Below are 15267 nucleotides of genomic sequence, written 5' to 3' on the forward strand. Positions count from 1 at the left end.
TAATGTCTGTGGAAAGAGAAATAGTTAATTTCTCAAGTCCCATACGGCTTCTTCAGAACTGTACTTCCTGGTGGACTCTGCACCTTTCCGTTGGTAGTCTGTTCTGAAGTTGACTTTCTCTAGCATTTTCTGTTTTATTTCAGTATGTCAGCCTGGTGCAGAAAACAATAATGGACTGTCAGGGTCAAGATACCAGCATTTAGTTTGCATTGTGGTGGTGAACTACAGTCTCTATTCAATTCCTGTGCCTTCCCTTATGCTGGATGTCAATAAAACGTTTGGATTTGTTGAATACTGGTCTGTTTCTGATGATCCTCTACTGGACAATGACATGATGAGTGGGATCACTGGACATGAGAGAAAGTAATGGAGACTCAGGGAGGGTTTGGGGATGGGATGTCACTATGGACTGGCAAAGTATGTGACTTGGTGATTAAACAGCAGCTAAGCTGACAGAATGGGGTTGTATGTGTGAGGGAAATGAAGGATGCTGACTATTTAGCATGGGGAATTTGGCTCCAGAGCTACTGTGCCATTAGGTCACTAATGAGGGGCAATGCTGGCTTGCCAATGGTTGCCTGGATGTGCAATAGCCTCCCAAAGATAGCACAGATACAAGGGTCTTTTTGGCAAATATCCATTGCGTGGCATGTTGTTTGGGTAGTGGAAAGTGGTAAGATGCATTTGGAATCAGATGAGAGGATGGCAGAGGGATAGGGTAGGTTGTTAATGAGATAAATTTGTTAAAATATGGTGAAACACTCAGTAGGCCTCATCAGACAATCCCTCAAAAAAAACTCAACATGACATGCAAATAGCCAAAATAGTAAAATTGAACCTTTTACCCCATAAGAAAATGTAACGAGTCAAGAAGAAAATCAAGTTGTCTCTCAGAGGAATTATCTCCCACATTTAGGCCCACGCCACACTTAATCTTGTTTATTTTGAGAATAAGTATGTCCAATGCTTCAGAAAGAAAATAATTTTTCTCTTAATTTTTTTGCATCTTCACCTGAAATGCCTGAGAATGATTAAGTCTCAATAATCATGGCAAACATTGACGGGCATCATACCCGAACCTGATGTGACCTTTTTTTTCCCAGAAGACATTAGATGATCATAAACAAGAAATTGGCTGATTACACCCAAATCAAATTACTAGTACTGTGGCTCTCTTACTATCAACAGAACTGACTGGTAATTAAGCCTGGGATGTTCTAATTTGTATGACACGCATTCTATGTCTGTGTGAATTCAGCCAGCCTTATAAAAAATTATGATGTATCAAACTTATTAAAACTGAGACAGCAGGAAACAATATTTGCTGTAGGGCATAAGTAATGTCAAAAAACAGGCATCCATGTTAGCTCAAATTCTGTTAATTAAAAACAGACAACTCAATAGTTATTGGTCTTCTATAATACCAAATACTCAATTATAAAAAAAGGTTACTTGTGAAGTTACCAGTGGACAAATCAGCAAATATTTCAACATCCAAGAACTTCCAAATTTTAGTAGCCTAGATTAAAATTCCCCGAATTAAAGGAACAGCTTTGCACCTCACTGACAATTGCTGACAGGCATGCAGAGAAGCATGCAACAGACAAGGACGTGATATTAATCATGCACAGAAAGTTAAATAATACCGAAAAGATATTGACAAGGCTAAAGGAACTGTGAGAAAAGACTCAGATAGCATAGAATCATAGAAAATAGAAGCAGGAATAGACCAGGAGCCTGCTGTGTCATTCAACATGATCATTGGTAGATCATTCAATTCACTATCCTGTTCCTGCTTTTGCTCCATACTCTTATATCTCTTTAACCAATGAGCTATATCGAACTCCTCTTGAAAACAGTCAATGTTTTGGCCTCGTGCTTCCTGTTAATTTCAATGGCTCACCATTGTCTTAGTGAGAAAATTTGCTGAATATCTCTCATTGAACCAAAATGATTAATGAACAACTTGATATATGAGATGGAAGTCTTATCTTGAGGAAGATTGAATATACAAAATGTCCAAGGATTGATGATACATATAGCAGCATGCCAAGAAAATCTAGGTTGGAAATTTGTACAGCATTGACAATTATGAGAGAATCATTAAACCTAGGACATTGCAACAGGGCATTTGGTTTCTCAAGCCTGCTCCTCCATTCAATAAGTCTGTTCCACCTTAATGCCATTTTTCCCACATTATCCTTGTAACTCTATGTCTTTAATATCTATATATCAATTTCTGTATTTAAGTTGTTCATTGACTGAACCTAGATAGTGTCTGTTGCAAAAGAATTGCAAAGATTCAAATATTCTTGCTGTTCCACGTTTCTGTCCGAAACGGCTCTTTATTCAGAAAAAGTATTCCCCCTATTCCCCAGTTCTAAATACCGCTAGCCATGGAAACATCCTTCCTACATTGACTCTTTGAGCTTCATAAGAATTTTCTACTTTTTCAATGCGATCGTGTCTCATTCAATCCCAACATCTGGGAGCTACAAGATCAATACATAAAATGAAGCCCAACTGCAGATGAGTCCTAGATGTCTTGAGAATGCGTTGTCACATTAAAGAAGTAATGATAACTTTGATTCTGTCTTCCAGCCCACTTCACAAATGGAGTTAAAGGTTTTACATTATCAGGCAAAATACTGAGAGGTACATCTCAGTGGAGGTCGAACATGTCTCATTCAATGTTAGCTCAAGTATACTTTAAGGTAAACTACACTGCAGTGGTAATTGGGTAAGAATTCAAACTAGTGTACATGTACATTTGCATGTGTTTCTCTTTCCCAACACCTCCAACCCTACCTGATGGCACTTGAAATAAAAAACTCCAATGAAACATGTCTTTAATTCTCCAATAATAAATTTGTTCCAAAATTTAAAAAAAGCACTAGTGTATAGCAATAGTTAGGAGGTCAGCCAACTGGACCTCACTAGAATGACTGGGCTTGTTAATCTGGTCCAATCAGGGAGCCCCGGCTGACAGGTAAGAACAGGAGTGTCAGACATTCTGTTCACTCAGTGCTGGATCAAAGGAAGCTGCATCAGTGTCAAGGACTTTCCATGTACAATTAAAGTATGACTTGGTTACTTGGTGGAGTTATTTCACTGCAGGTGCTAAAATAAAACAGGGAAAAACAAAATTGATGGTCCCTTTACTCCCTTAACCATGATCAGGACAAGGTGCCAATGATGTTTGGTAATAGGTTTTCCTCACAGATTCCCCTTGACCCACCTTCCCATCATCCCTCTCATCCTCACAGTTTTGTAACTATTGAGGCCAGTGGAGAAGTAGCCTGTAAGTAATCTCAAACAGGCACAAGAGGAGGGTGGAAGAGTTAGTAAGAACTGTCGATGCTGGAGTGAGAGATAACACAGTGTGGAGCTTTAGGAACACAGCAAGCCAGGCAGCATCAGAGGAGCAGGAACATTCTTTCTCTAAAATAAAAGGCAGCTGTACAAACATCATCATTTTAATTTTAGCCTTATTCAGTTTCAATTGTAAATCATGCAACCTCATCAGGACCACAACTATGGAAACTCTATAAGTCCATTGGAAGAGATTTAGAACTAGAATCTCTTTGACTATAAGGGTAGACATTTTAGGGAACATTAGTGTAAAAAGTGATGGTGAGAATAAAAAAAATGACTGTGCTGGTATAAATAATATTTGTAATAATTTATGTAATACAAACTTACAATAAAATTAATGGCTGTTGCTCTGCTGGTAATTTAAAAATGATAGATACATTTCTGATGTGGATGCTCAGCTAAGAAACTATTTGCATGGGGGACCAATTGAAAAGTTATAGTATTTGTTAAAAAAAAGTTTACTTTAACAGATTTTTTTATTGCTTTCTGTTTGACTTTTAAATTGTATGCAACGTACAAATGATTTTGATGTCCCCAGTTCCCATGTAACGATCATTAAAAATTGAAATACTGAAATTATACATTAAACAAATTATACCAATGTAACCGCAGTGAGTGAATATCAGCAAAAGAGGGGGAAGTGTACTACAACTGTCAGCCATTTGAAATTGATTCGCACTTTATAATTTAACATTCGTAATAACGTTTACAAAAATAGTCAATGCCATTTGAATTGCTATTGGCCCACTGCCTCCAACACCAACGGCAAAACCTACCACTATCCTATTAACTACCAACCCCTCCCTCCACTGCTGCCTACACAAATGATCGTGAAAGCATTCAGCTTGTTTATGTACCATTCACTCTTTGCTGTGATGTGCCACTCTCTAAAATGTTAATTCTGTCAGCCAGCCTCCTGTATCTTGTTTAATTTACATATCTTCATGGGCAAACCCACATCCTTGCTATTATACTCTCACACAAAAATGAAATCACAACTGAGCTGGACTCCATCATCCAAATATTTGCTTTCAAATGTGAGTCAATGGCAAGTCAGCTTGGGTCAAGGGAGAGTCAGCGGGGATATACAATCTGCTCAGTGAATAATAACAGAGAGACAGCAGAAGGCCAAAGACCAAAGCGCAACAGATTATGTTCAAGGGTCATTGGGAAGGAAACAGGGTTCAAAAGCCAGGGAACAATGAAGACTGAGAAAGACATCAATTGAGAATGGGCAAGGTTAGATAAATTCATAGTGGGGTTAATCGAGGATAACGAAGTAGTCACAGAGACTCATTGGCGGGTCCATGGAGAATAAGCAGGGCATCAACTGAGAATGGATAGAGGAAAACAGAAAGCGAGAAGAAGACTAATAAACGGTATGCAGGTAAGAAATCAGGGTCAATGTATAATCGTCAAAAGTTTTTTTACCCACTCCAAGGTTTAGGCAATCAAGTGTTTGCTTGGTTAAGCTAACCTAACACAGCACAGAAATAGCAAACTAATCTGAGAATTTGTACATTTTAGTCGTCTGTTTACTGAATAAAAATTATTTCTCATCTGATCGCTATATACACAGTTCTTTAACAAGCTTCTGCTATTATATTCCCACCCACAAAATTTCAAGGTAGTTTTTATCCACTTAATACAGAAAAGAAATATCACAATTCCAAAATTAAAATATCTTGTCCCATGGATGCTATGAATATTAATTTTGTTTAATGCCTTCCATTTATTGCTCTTAACAACTGTAATATTCAGTAAATCTGTGAAATTATAATACTCATATCATGAAGGCTATGAGGAATTAAAATTGTGTCAGCATTAAATTTCCAGTGCACAATTTTACTATGCAATATATATAAAACAATTATTATTTCAGATCTTTGATATTATGAACCTGGAATTGAGAACTGCATAAAACTACTACATTATTTAGTCAGTTGTGTTTTTGGAATATTAAAATATGCTTTTAGCAGATATTGGTGCAATGGTCTTTAATACTCTGATTAATGTTAGCAAATATTGATTGTGTGCCTGACTGCAGAGAGGAAAATCTTAGAACTCACATTTACCACAAGACATTCCAAAGTACTTCAAAAACAAATGAAGAATCATGAACTGATATGTGCAAAAACATGGCAGTCAAATTGAAGAGAATAAGTTTCCACAATTAGAAATAAATGTATACTGCACTAAAGTGTCAGACAGGATTACACACTCAGGTCTCTGGTGGGGGACGTGAACCCACAACCTTCTGACCTCGGGTGAAGAAGAGAGTAACATAACAATGATATCTTCTACATTTTAAAAGCCGGGTGTCAGGGTTCAAGAATATCACTTAGCTACAGTGGCAAGAGACTTCCAGCTGCTGAAACCCAGCAGGAGTTAATGCTTTTAGGAAGGGGCAGAACACATAAATCAAACACCTCATTTTATCTTCCATTTACGTTGATGTTTGCACCTATTACAGTGCACTTTACAACATTCAAACTATACGTGAAATCTCAGCATTGCAACCTAGAACAAGGCTCTTGGCTGACGTCTCTCCCTGCTCTATTGGGCTGAATTTTACAGCACAGCTGCTGTTTCCTGGCTACAAAGACAAACAGTTGGAGGCTGAGAGTACCACTGGGTGCCATCTCCACGTCAATTACACACAGTGGTCAGTGCTGATTCCTGTAAGGCAAGACACTCATTATCCAATTTCATGAGGAGTATCCCATCTTCAAGAGTTCCTGGCAATCAGATTGCCAATAGCTCTGTTGTTCTAGCAATGGAAGCTGGGACAGGTGGTGAGTGCTGGAACTACAGGCAATCACACAACAGTGAGGAGTCTGGCTGAATGTGGGATTGGGGGATTCAGTGGTGGGTGGAAGGTGTTTGGGGTAATGGACTGGGCCTTAGAGAGAGTGTCTCCCAGAGGCACAGGAGATTAGTGAAGGAAATTCCTCACCAACTTTGCTCAACAATGTTAAATCTGCTGGGCTTTCAACATGAACAGGGATCCATCCACCATGGGTAAAAATACAATGAGGTTGGGATGAGAGCCTTAAGTTGCCAGTAAAATGCCAATTAAGGGCTTCAATGAGCCCAAAGTCATCATTTGTATTTAACATGTCTTTCACCCCTAAACCCAGCTAGCATACTAAAAATTCAGGCCATTTAAATCTACAGAATCTGAGACAGACTCAGAGAATTCCTGAGTTATTACTTAATTATAGTTCCATTTCCAACAGTAGCATCTTAGTGGCTGTCTTAATATCTGTTGATTGAAAGCAATGCAACAGACCAGTAACATTCTTCTGAAATCTGTTATCTATATCTATTACTGGAAGTGTATGCACAGTACAAGTAGGATCTGTGCATTGATCACCAGATCTAGGAAGAGCAGAGTGTCGGGGAGAGAGAAGATTGATAGTTAAAAATTCACGGAGATGGAAGAAGTAGTAGTGAAACTCAGTACAATGAAGAGACAACTGAATGAGGAAATTGAGGGGAACTATTTAAGCAAGTGTAAAAGGAAACACCAAACATTTGGAAAGGATTTAGAAAGGGAAAGGGCATAGTGGCAGGAGTTGAAAGAGGCATTTTGGAATGTGGGTGTAAAATGAGAGAAGTAATTTAGCATAGGAGAGAGGTAGCATTGAAGAGAGACATTCAACAATGACAGCTCCAACATGAATGAAAGAGTGAAGTGTCAGTGTGAATCGTGGGGAGGAAGGCATGCAGGGCAAGGAAGAAGAGTACTATTTTGATATCCAGTCACAGAAGATGATCACTGTAGCTTTTATAACAGAAATTAGAATGAGATTTGAAATAGAGGGCTGGACTTATTCAAACCTGGTCAGCTTCCCTTTTTCCCTAAAAGGTATGAAACATCTTTGCACTTAACAATTGTGCTTATTGGAAAATGACAAGCTTAAATATTTTTTGACTAAAGCAAATCCTGTTCCCTGGTACAGCGGGGTACCCTGAGCAGCCACCTGCAACAATTCAAAATGGCAATTCACCACCATCACTTGGATAGTCAATAAATATCTAGGACACTCTTGTCTCCAGAATTATTTTTTTCTTACGGAAGGTTTTAGTTATGAAGAAAGGCTAAATAGGGTGGAACTTCTAATGGCGGAGGTTGACTGGTGACCTGACAGAGGTTTACAAAATCATGAGGAGTATAGATAGGGTTAATGGTAGGTATCTTTTCCCTAGGCTGGGGACTTTCAAGATTGGGGAACATTTTTAAGGAGAGAGGACAGAGACTTATAAAAGATTGGAGGGGCATTTTTTTTCTTTTTACATCGGTTGGTGTGTGGAATGAACTTCCAGAGGAAGTGATGGATGCAGATACAGTTACAATATTTAAACAACACTGAGATAAGTACATGAATAGAAGGGGCTTGGAGGGATATGGGCAAGGAGCAGGTAGGTGGGACTAGTTTCATGCTTTAAGACTCATATTTTAAATTATTCATTGATAATGTTGATTAATCTGGTAAGCATAATATACATGCAATGAAAACACATCTTAACATATCTCAAACACAAACCACAATACATGGATTAGCAAAAAATGACTCCACTGAAACATAATGATAACCTACAGCACAATAGGTGTTGGCTGTAGTTTAACTCCAGATCTGAAATTACTTTGTTTCACTGTTTATGCAATCACCTCAACGTTATGACCAAAGTAAATACTCCCTCTTCACTTTCTGATTGTATATTCTTCTGGTCAGCGTTACATGATGGCAAGGATTCTGAGAGGAGTTCTCTGACATGCATGGGGGTGGAAACAAGTGAATTTAATGCACTCGTTTGCAGATTGCAGAGAAATTAATGGAATTACTGCAGTGTCTTGTATTCATGGTTTACAAGAAAAAAAAATTTAAATTCCCATGGTTGGTTGAACAAACAAAATTCCACAGTTTTTCTGTACCAGCAACAAAATATTAGTCTATATTTTTCAGTTGATCAATATGAGGGATGGTAGGTTTATCAAGAACCATTGTTCAAGTCCCAGTTGTCTTTGTCAGCATTGAACATATCCAGGAGTATACAAAGGAAAATCTCCTTTACTTAGTCCCAACACCTACACACCTATGGTATCTACAAACGCAATAGTGGCAATGTTGTGGCACATGATGGACAGTGTTAAGCTTTTGGCTTTTGCCTTTTGGGAACTGGGTCAAAGCTATTCAATGAGGAAACTAGACATCTCATCTATTAGTTCTGAAGAAGGATCACTGGACTTGAAATGCTAATTCTGCTTTCTATCTACAGATGCTGCCAGACCAGCTGAGTTTCTGTAGCAATTTCTGTTTCTATCTCATCTATTGGGACTGTTTGAACTCTACTTCCAGGAGTGAAAACTGAACAAAGACCCCACTTTCCCCAATACATGACCCAATGTAGAAATTCAAAGGATGGGGAAGACGATGGCTGAGCAGTTTTGTCAATGGATTTATAATGTGGAAGTCTGAACCAATCCTCTGGGATACGGGTTCAAATCTCAGCATGTCATCTGGTGGAATTTAAATTCAACCAATAAGTCTGGAGTTAAAATTGATCATCATACAACCCATGTGGTTCAAAAATGTTCTTTAAGGAAGGAAATCTGCTGTCCTTACCCAGTCTAGTGTAAATATAGCAGTGTGATTGACTGTTCCCTCTGAAATGGCCTTACAAGTCATTCCATTCAACAGCAATTACAGAGAGGAAATAAATGCTGACTTGCCAGCAACACTGACATCCCAGGAAAGAATTTTTAGGATGGTTCCATTATCAATGAGAATGTTGATCTTTATGCATTCAAAATTGCTTGTAGTTCAGTGTTTACAACGATTGAGCTAGTAAAATAAAAGTTTTCTCCCCTGCCACCTACTCTTGTATCATTTTTCTTTACCAAAGATAATGACAGGCAAAAATGAAAGACTCATCCAGTTTGAGACTACAACCCTAGATATTCTTTCATCATGACAATATTTTCTGCACAGTGCCTTGAATGACATTCTTATTTAAATGGGGAAAGATGGCAGAATGCTGTAGTACAGAAGGTTTACAGCTCAAAGGACAGTGCATTTTAGGGCAGCATGGTGCCTCAGTGGTTAGCCTCACAGTGCCAGGGACCTGGGTTCAATTCCGATCTCGGGCGACTGTCTGTGTGAAGTTTGCACATTCTCCCCAAGTCTGCGTGGGTTTCCTCCGGGTGATCCAGTTTCCTCCCACAGTCCAAAGATGTGCAGGCGAGTGGATTGGCCATGCTAAATTGCCCATAGTGTCCAGAGATGTGTAGGTAGTTGTCTTAGCCATGGGAAATGCAAGGTTACAGGGAAAGGGTGGTGGGGTGGTCTTCAGAGGGTCAGTGTGGACTTGTTGGGCCAAATGGCCTGATTCCACCTAGATGGAAGATTTGCCAGTATTCAGGGATGAAATACAAAAAGCCACCACACAACAGCAGCAATTAATTGGAAGCGCAGCCTTCATTTTTAAAGAAGTGGAGTATAAATGTGGGGAAGTCTTGCTTAAACTAGATGATTTAAACCAGAACGTAACAGTGTAGCGTGCCCCAAACCTGTCTGCTCATCTTTTCTTTATTCTTTTATTCTCTGCTTTTTGTCCCCTTTACTTTAACCTCTCCTACTGTGGAAGCTCAGGCAGCTTCAAGATGACCAGCACGTCAGATGCAGAATCCTCCCTGCAGCAGTGGGAGGAGGCGAGCGGGTGCTCCTGGCGGGGGCTGACGGGGAAGATGAGCGGGTGGTCCTGGCAGGAACCAAGAGGGTGTGCCTGACAGGGGCCGAGGGGGGAGGCAAGCTGGTGGTCCTGGCGGGGATCAAGGTGGGAGGCAAGCGGTGGTCCTGGCAGCAGCCGAGGGGGGAGGCGAGTTTGGGTCCAGGGCCTCATGTCTGGTTCGGGACTGACAGATTCAGTAGTGGCTGCATTCCTGATATTGGCCTCATGCAGTCTTATGGTAGTGACATCAGTCTCATGGCAATGGCATCAGCCTCAGGGCAATGGCATAACCTCATGGTAGCGACAACAGTCACATGGTAGCGGTATCAGTCTCATGATAGCAGCATCAGTCTCATGATAGCGGCATCAGGTTCATGGCAGCGACATCAGTCTCATGGCAGCGACATCAGTCTCATGGTAGCGACAACAGTCACATGGTAGCGACAACAGTCACATGGTAGCGGTATCAGTCTCATGGTAGTAGCATCAGTCTCATGGCAGTGGCATCCGTCTCATGGTAGCGACAACAGTCACATGGTAGCAACAACAGTCACATGGCAATTGCATCAGTCTCATGGTAGCTGGTATTGATCTCTGCATCAGGGTAGTAGGGCCTGAGCATAATATTAAACTTTTAACTTATTTCTTCGTTTTCTACCTTCTACCTAATACTTTGTATCTAGGTACCTTTGCATCTAAGATGGCACAGGAATGGTGACATTGTCCATTTTTCACTGCACTCCCATATCCCTGTATTTGAGTACCCATGACAACTAAACCTAATTTTACTAATTCAAAAGGTACTAATTAGAACACACGCAGAACACTCGAAAAAAAAACACGTTGATCTTCTGACCTTAGAAAAGGTAGACTGTTATTGAAGGTAGTCCAGCAAAGATTTACTAGATTGATGCTGGAATGGCAGGATTTTCTGATGAGGAGGGTTTAGAGTACATTGGGCCTGTACTCAATGGAATTTAGAAAATGAGAGGCAACATATTGAAACGGACAAGGTTCTTAGGTGGCTAGACAATACACATACTGAGAGAGGTTCTTTCCCTTTGTGGCAGAGTCTAGAACCAGAGGGCATAATTACGGAGCAAATGGCCAACCATTTAAGATGGAGATGATTTTGTTTTCCCACAAGTAGCATTGAACAGTGAAGAGCATGCAGGTTGCAAATTTGAGGCCTTGTGTTGAGCTAGTTGATCTCAGCCAAGGTAAATGTAAGGATTCTGTAGAAAGTGTTTGCTGTGAGAGGATGGTATCGAGATTAGTTTTTAAAATCTGCAAAAATCAACATCCTTAGGGAATGGTCACTTATTCAAAGTAATGCAGGACTAGTCTGCCAATCTATTATACTATAACCCAATATCTCTTTCTTTTGTTTTCTGCTAATGACCAAGTATTTCTGAGATAGTTTTCAACAGAGCAGAGCCTGATGATTTGAACCATGGATCTGTATAGTCACAAGGCAGTTGTTTCTCTCTGAAAAATCAATAGTAAGGCACCCAAAGGGGTAGCAAAACATACTCTTTAGTGAGGTTTCTGTATCCACCTCTGGCCTATGTATCAGAACATCTACAATAGAAACGAAAACATCATACAGACTAGGATGGGAACCACTGAAGCATGAAATTAATTTTTAAAAAATGAAAACTTGGTTTTAAGCTTCAAGATCTGTGGAGAGGGCAAGTGTCAAAATGTAATCTTAAGGACTAGATTTTCAGCCCGTCCATTCAATCCTTAAAACATTGCTACCAACATTCCCAAAAGATAAGCAAGTAAAATAACCCAAAAAGGAGCTTTCATGAAACCATCATAACAGAGGCTTTAAGATGAACTGGACTCCAATATATTTATTTTATGATATTAGCACAGTTGATGAATCACTCCGAACATTGTTATGCATCACAACAGGTCTGCTCCTGAAGTAGGTTGTTACTCAAACGATGGCAATAATTGATTCTCTGTTCCTACCTCTCCATCACTTCCCAGGTCAGTTCAGAAATGTGATGAATTCACAGCATCAGAAACTCCAATTTCAATCCATCCATCCATCTCATTGAATACAACATTCTTATTCCTTTTCACGTTTCTTTCTGCTGTTAGGTCTCTATCCAGCTCGCTCTTGAATTTAAAAGAAATAAGTTGTCTCTTGTCAGACAGTTCCACAAATTCATGCCCACTGCAAGCAGCAGTTAAATCCAAATGGCTTGTTCATCCCCCCTTTGCTGGTAGTTCAGGAACCCATTCAAAATTGAAAGCAACTTTGCCAGGTCATTTTACCTCAGTATTAGCTCCCTTCTGAGATAACAAGGTGTAGAGCTGGATGAACACAGCAGGCCAAGCAGCATCAGAGCAGCAGGAAAGCTGACATTTCGGGTCTGGATCCTTCTTCCAAAAATAGCTAGATTAGTTCCATTCTTCCTGGTTGTCTGGCCAATCCAGAAGATGGGAGTGATTATGGCCACATCTGAAAAAGAAAGAATTTCCCGTTAAGGGAATGCTGACAGCGGGTAGAATGGTCAACCGGAACATTGTTTCCTGGGGGCTTCAGCAAATATAGCAATGGGAGAGAACTCTGCTCTGGAGAGCTAGCTGAAGGATCTCAGAGCTTTGCTATGAAGTGCTAATCTCTGTAGATTGCCTCTCAAACCAAATATGCATGGATGCAAGTGACCAAGGATGCGGGGAGCAGGAGTGTGATGCTTCAGGTCTAAGTACAGTATTTCAACAGATTTAATGACCTTGGGGTGGAAAATGTCAGGAAAAGTGACTATTGTCCCATTTTGTCAATGCCAATCCAATCCTGACTTTCCCAACATTCTCCATAATGTAGCTTGCAGTTCTATCCATTGCCTTCTCCACAATCCCATCTGAACAGCCATCACTTACACTCCATTTCCTGGTTGGAATCGAAACTGGGTCCCTGGAGCTGTGAGGCAGCAGTACTATCTACTGAGCCACTGTGCCACCCACGTTAGAAGGTAATAATTAAAAGCACTGACTTACTGCATTTTGTGACTTACTGTATGTTTGTAAGGAGAATAAGACTAACACTTATGTATCAAAATTGATTTGATTCAGAATTGATTAACAGGGCTCAGATGGTAGGGTAAAGGTCTGAATCATCCAAAACTCTGCCAAGTTGTCATCTACTCAAGTTTCCGATGCATCAGAAGCTTGCTGAATTAGAGAGTAGTGCGAGACATCATGACTGTCAGCAAATTCCAAGTGACAGATGAATTAATTTCAGGCACTGCAGTCAAAGTGACCATGAGAACATTTTTATGGGCTTGCAAAAGGGGAAAAAAACAAACAAACAGGCTCACTATTTTCACCACTGATTCTTTGAGTTAAGCCACATTTAATAGGGAAAAGAGGCATGTCAGCACCAGGAAAGGCAAACTATGGAAAACAAAAGCCTGCCAAAGTAAAAGTCTTGCTAAGCCCTTCACTTGAACAGAGTTCTTCTTTTACACTTTATCTAAAAATCTGAAAGTGAGGTGTTCAAGCCGTGATCTGAAACCTGGAGGTAAAAAAACCCCACAAAATTAATAAACTCCAGATGGGATTGGATACTCAAGCTTCCCCTTCACCCTCCAACAAGCAATTAGATGGACTGGAGAGAGACGGGGCTGGAGAGGTTACTGCTGAATGATGCCAGCTGTCCGTCTCCGCTGCTGGCTTGGTCAGGCACCCTGAAGATAAGCTTTCGTAATCATTCGGATGAAAAGATAGTGAGGCCGCTGTTGAGATTTTATGGGCATCATGCCTGAAAGAAATTTACAATCCACTGAGGATTCCAGCAGTGACAGATTGGCTCTCTCACCCACCACGTGGCAATTAATTTTTAGTTCTCTAAAAGTCACGAATTATCCGAAATTTGAATTATCTGAGGAGGTTCTCAGAGCTCTGGCTAATTTACAGTCAAGAACTAATTGTTTAATCACTAATCTTACCACCATCAATATTCATAACTTTCCTTTGTGGATGGGCTGTCTAGTTTATAGACATTGTAATGGTCCATGTTCCACTGAAGTCATCTCTCTTTTTTCACCTAGCCCCGAAGTATTAACTCACTCTGTTTCAGCAAATAAAATCTGACATGATAGTGGGGTGGGAGAGTCGATGATCTGCAACTATCAAACTGTGATAACAAAGCATGAAGCTGGATGAACACAGCAGGCCAAGCAGCATCTTAGGAACACAAAAGCTGATGTTTCGGGCCTAGACCCTTCATCAGAGACCACTCTCTGATGAAGGGTCTAGGCCCGAAACGTCAGCTTTTGTGCTCCTGAGATGCGGCTTGGCCTGCTGTGTTCTTCCAGCTTCATGCTTTGTTATCTTGGATTCTCCAGCATCTGCAGTTCCCATTATCTCTGATCACAATTTTAACCTCACTGCGAAGCCTCTTCCAGGGATGCCTAACCTGAAGAAGTTACCCTCCTCCTTCCGGCTCTCTGATGAAGGGTCTAGGCCCGAAATGTCAGCTTTTGAGCTCCTAAGATGCTGCTTGGCCTGCTGTGTTCATCCAGCTTCACACTTTGTTAACTTGGATTCTCCAGCATCTGCAGTTCCCATTATCTCTGATATCAAACTGTGATAATTAGGTTAGCTCCCGTTACATAAAAATGAGACTGAGTCACATAGAATTGTAGAATTCAATACACATTCATTACCACTCCTGTACATTGTTTGCATGTCTGGGCTCAAACGAAGCAATTCAAAAGTAATGTCGTACAGCTCCTGAGCATGTCATGCTGCAAAAGGGCAGAGTTCAGTAAGATGGAGACCAAGAGTTTTTCTACCATTAAGTCATAGACCTTGATAGAGATGACATCGTCAGGATGTCTTTCAAAGGTATATCACACATCTGCTGTGAGATATAACACAACGTGGAACACTTTACCTCGGTTTTCTCTACCTCTCCTTTAAAACTCCAATCTTGGTATAAACATGACAATCATATTACAATCTGCACTATCTTTTCTCCTACTCTTGAAAATGAGTGTAACATTTTGTAGAAATTGATTGCAGCTAGGTAACCTGCCAGAGTCAATGGCCGGAGAATTTTAAACATTGTTTTTATTCTCTTGTGCCCTTCGAATTCCCTTTGCCTGCCAATTTCCTCTTCTGTTGCTGACACAATCC

At 40.3% G+C, this 15267-nt stretch overlaps 1 protein-coding gene across 3 annotated transcripts in view; it reads left to right on the forward strand.

The window, feature by feature from the left end:
• The window catches only part of LOC125461535 (cadherin-22-like), a 731460-nt gene that overhangs the window by 248211 nt on the left and 467982 nt on the right, over positions 1 to 15267 (forward strand). The window lies entirely within an intron of this gene.

Source organism: Stegostoma tigrinum, chromosome 19 (assembly GCF_030684315.1).
Source record: "Stegostoma tigrinum isolate sSteTig4 chromosome 19, sSteTig4.hap1, whole genome shotgun sequence".
NCBI classification, from domain to species: Eukaryota; Metazoa; Chordata; class Chondrichthyes; order Orectolobiformes; family Stegostomatidae; genus Stegostoma; species Stegostoma tigrinum.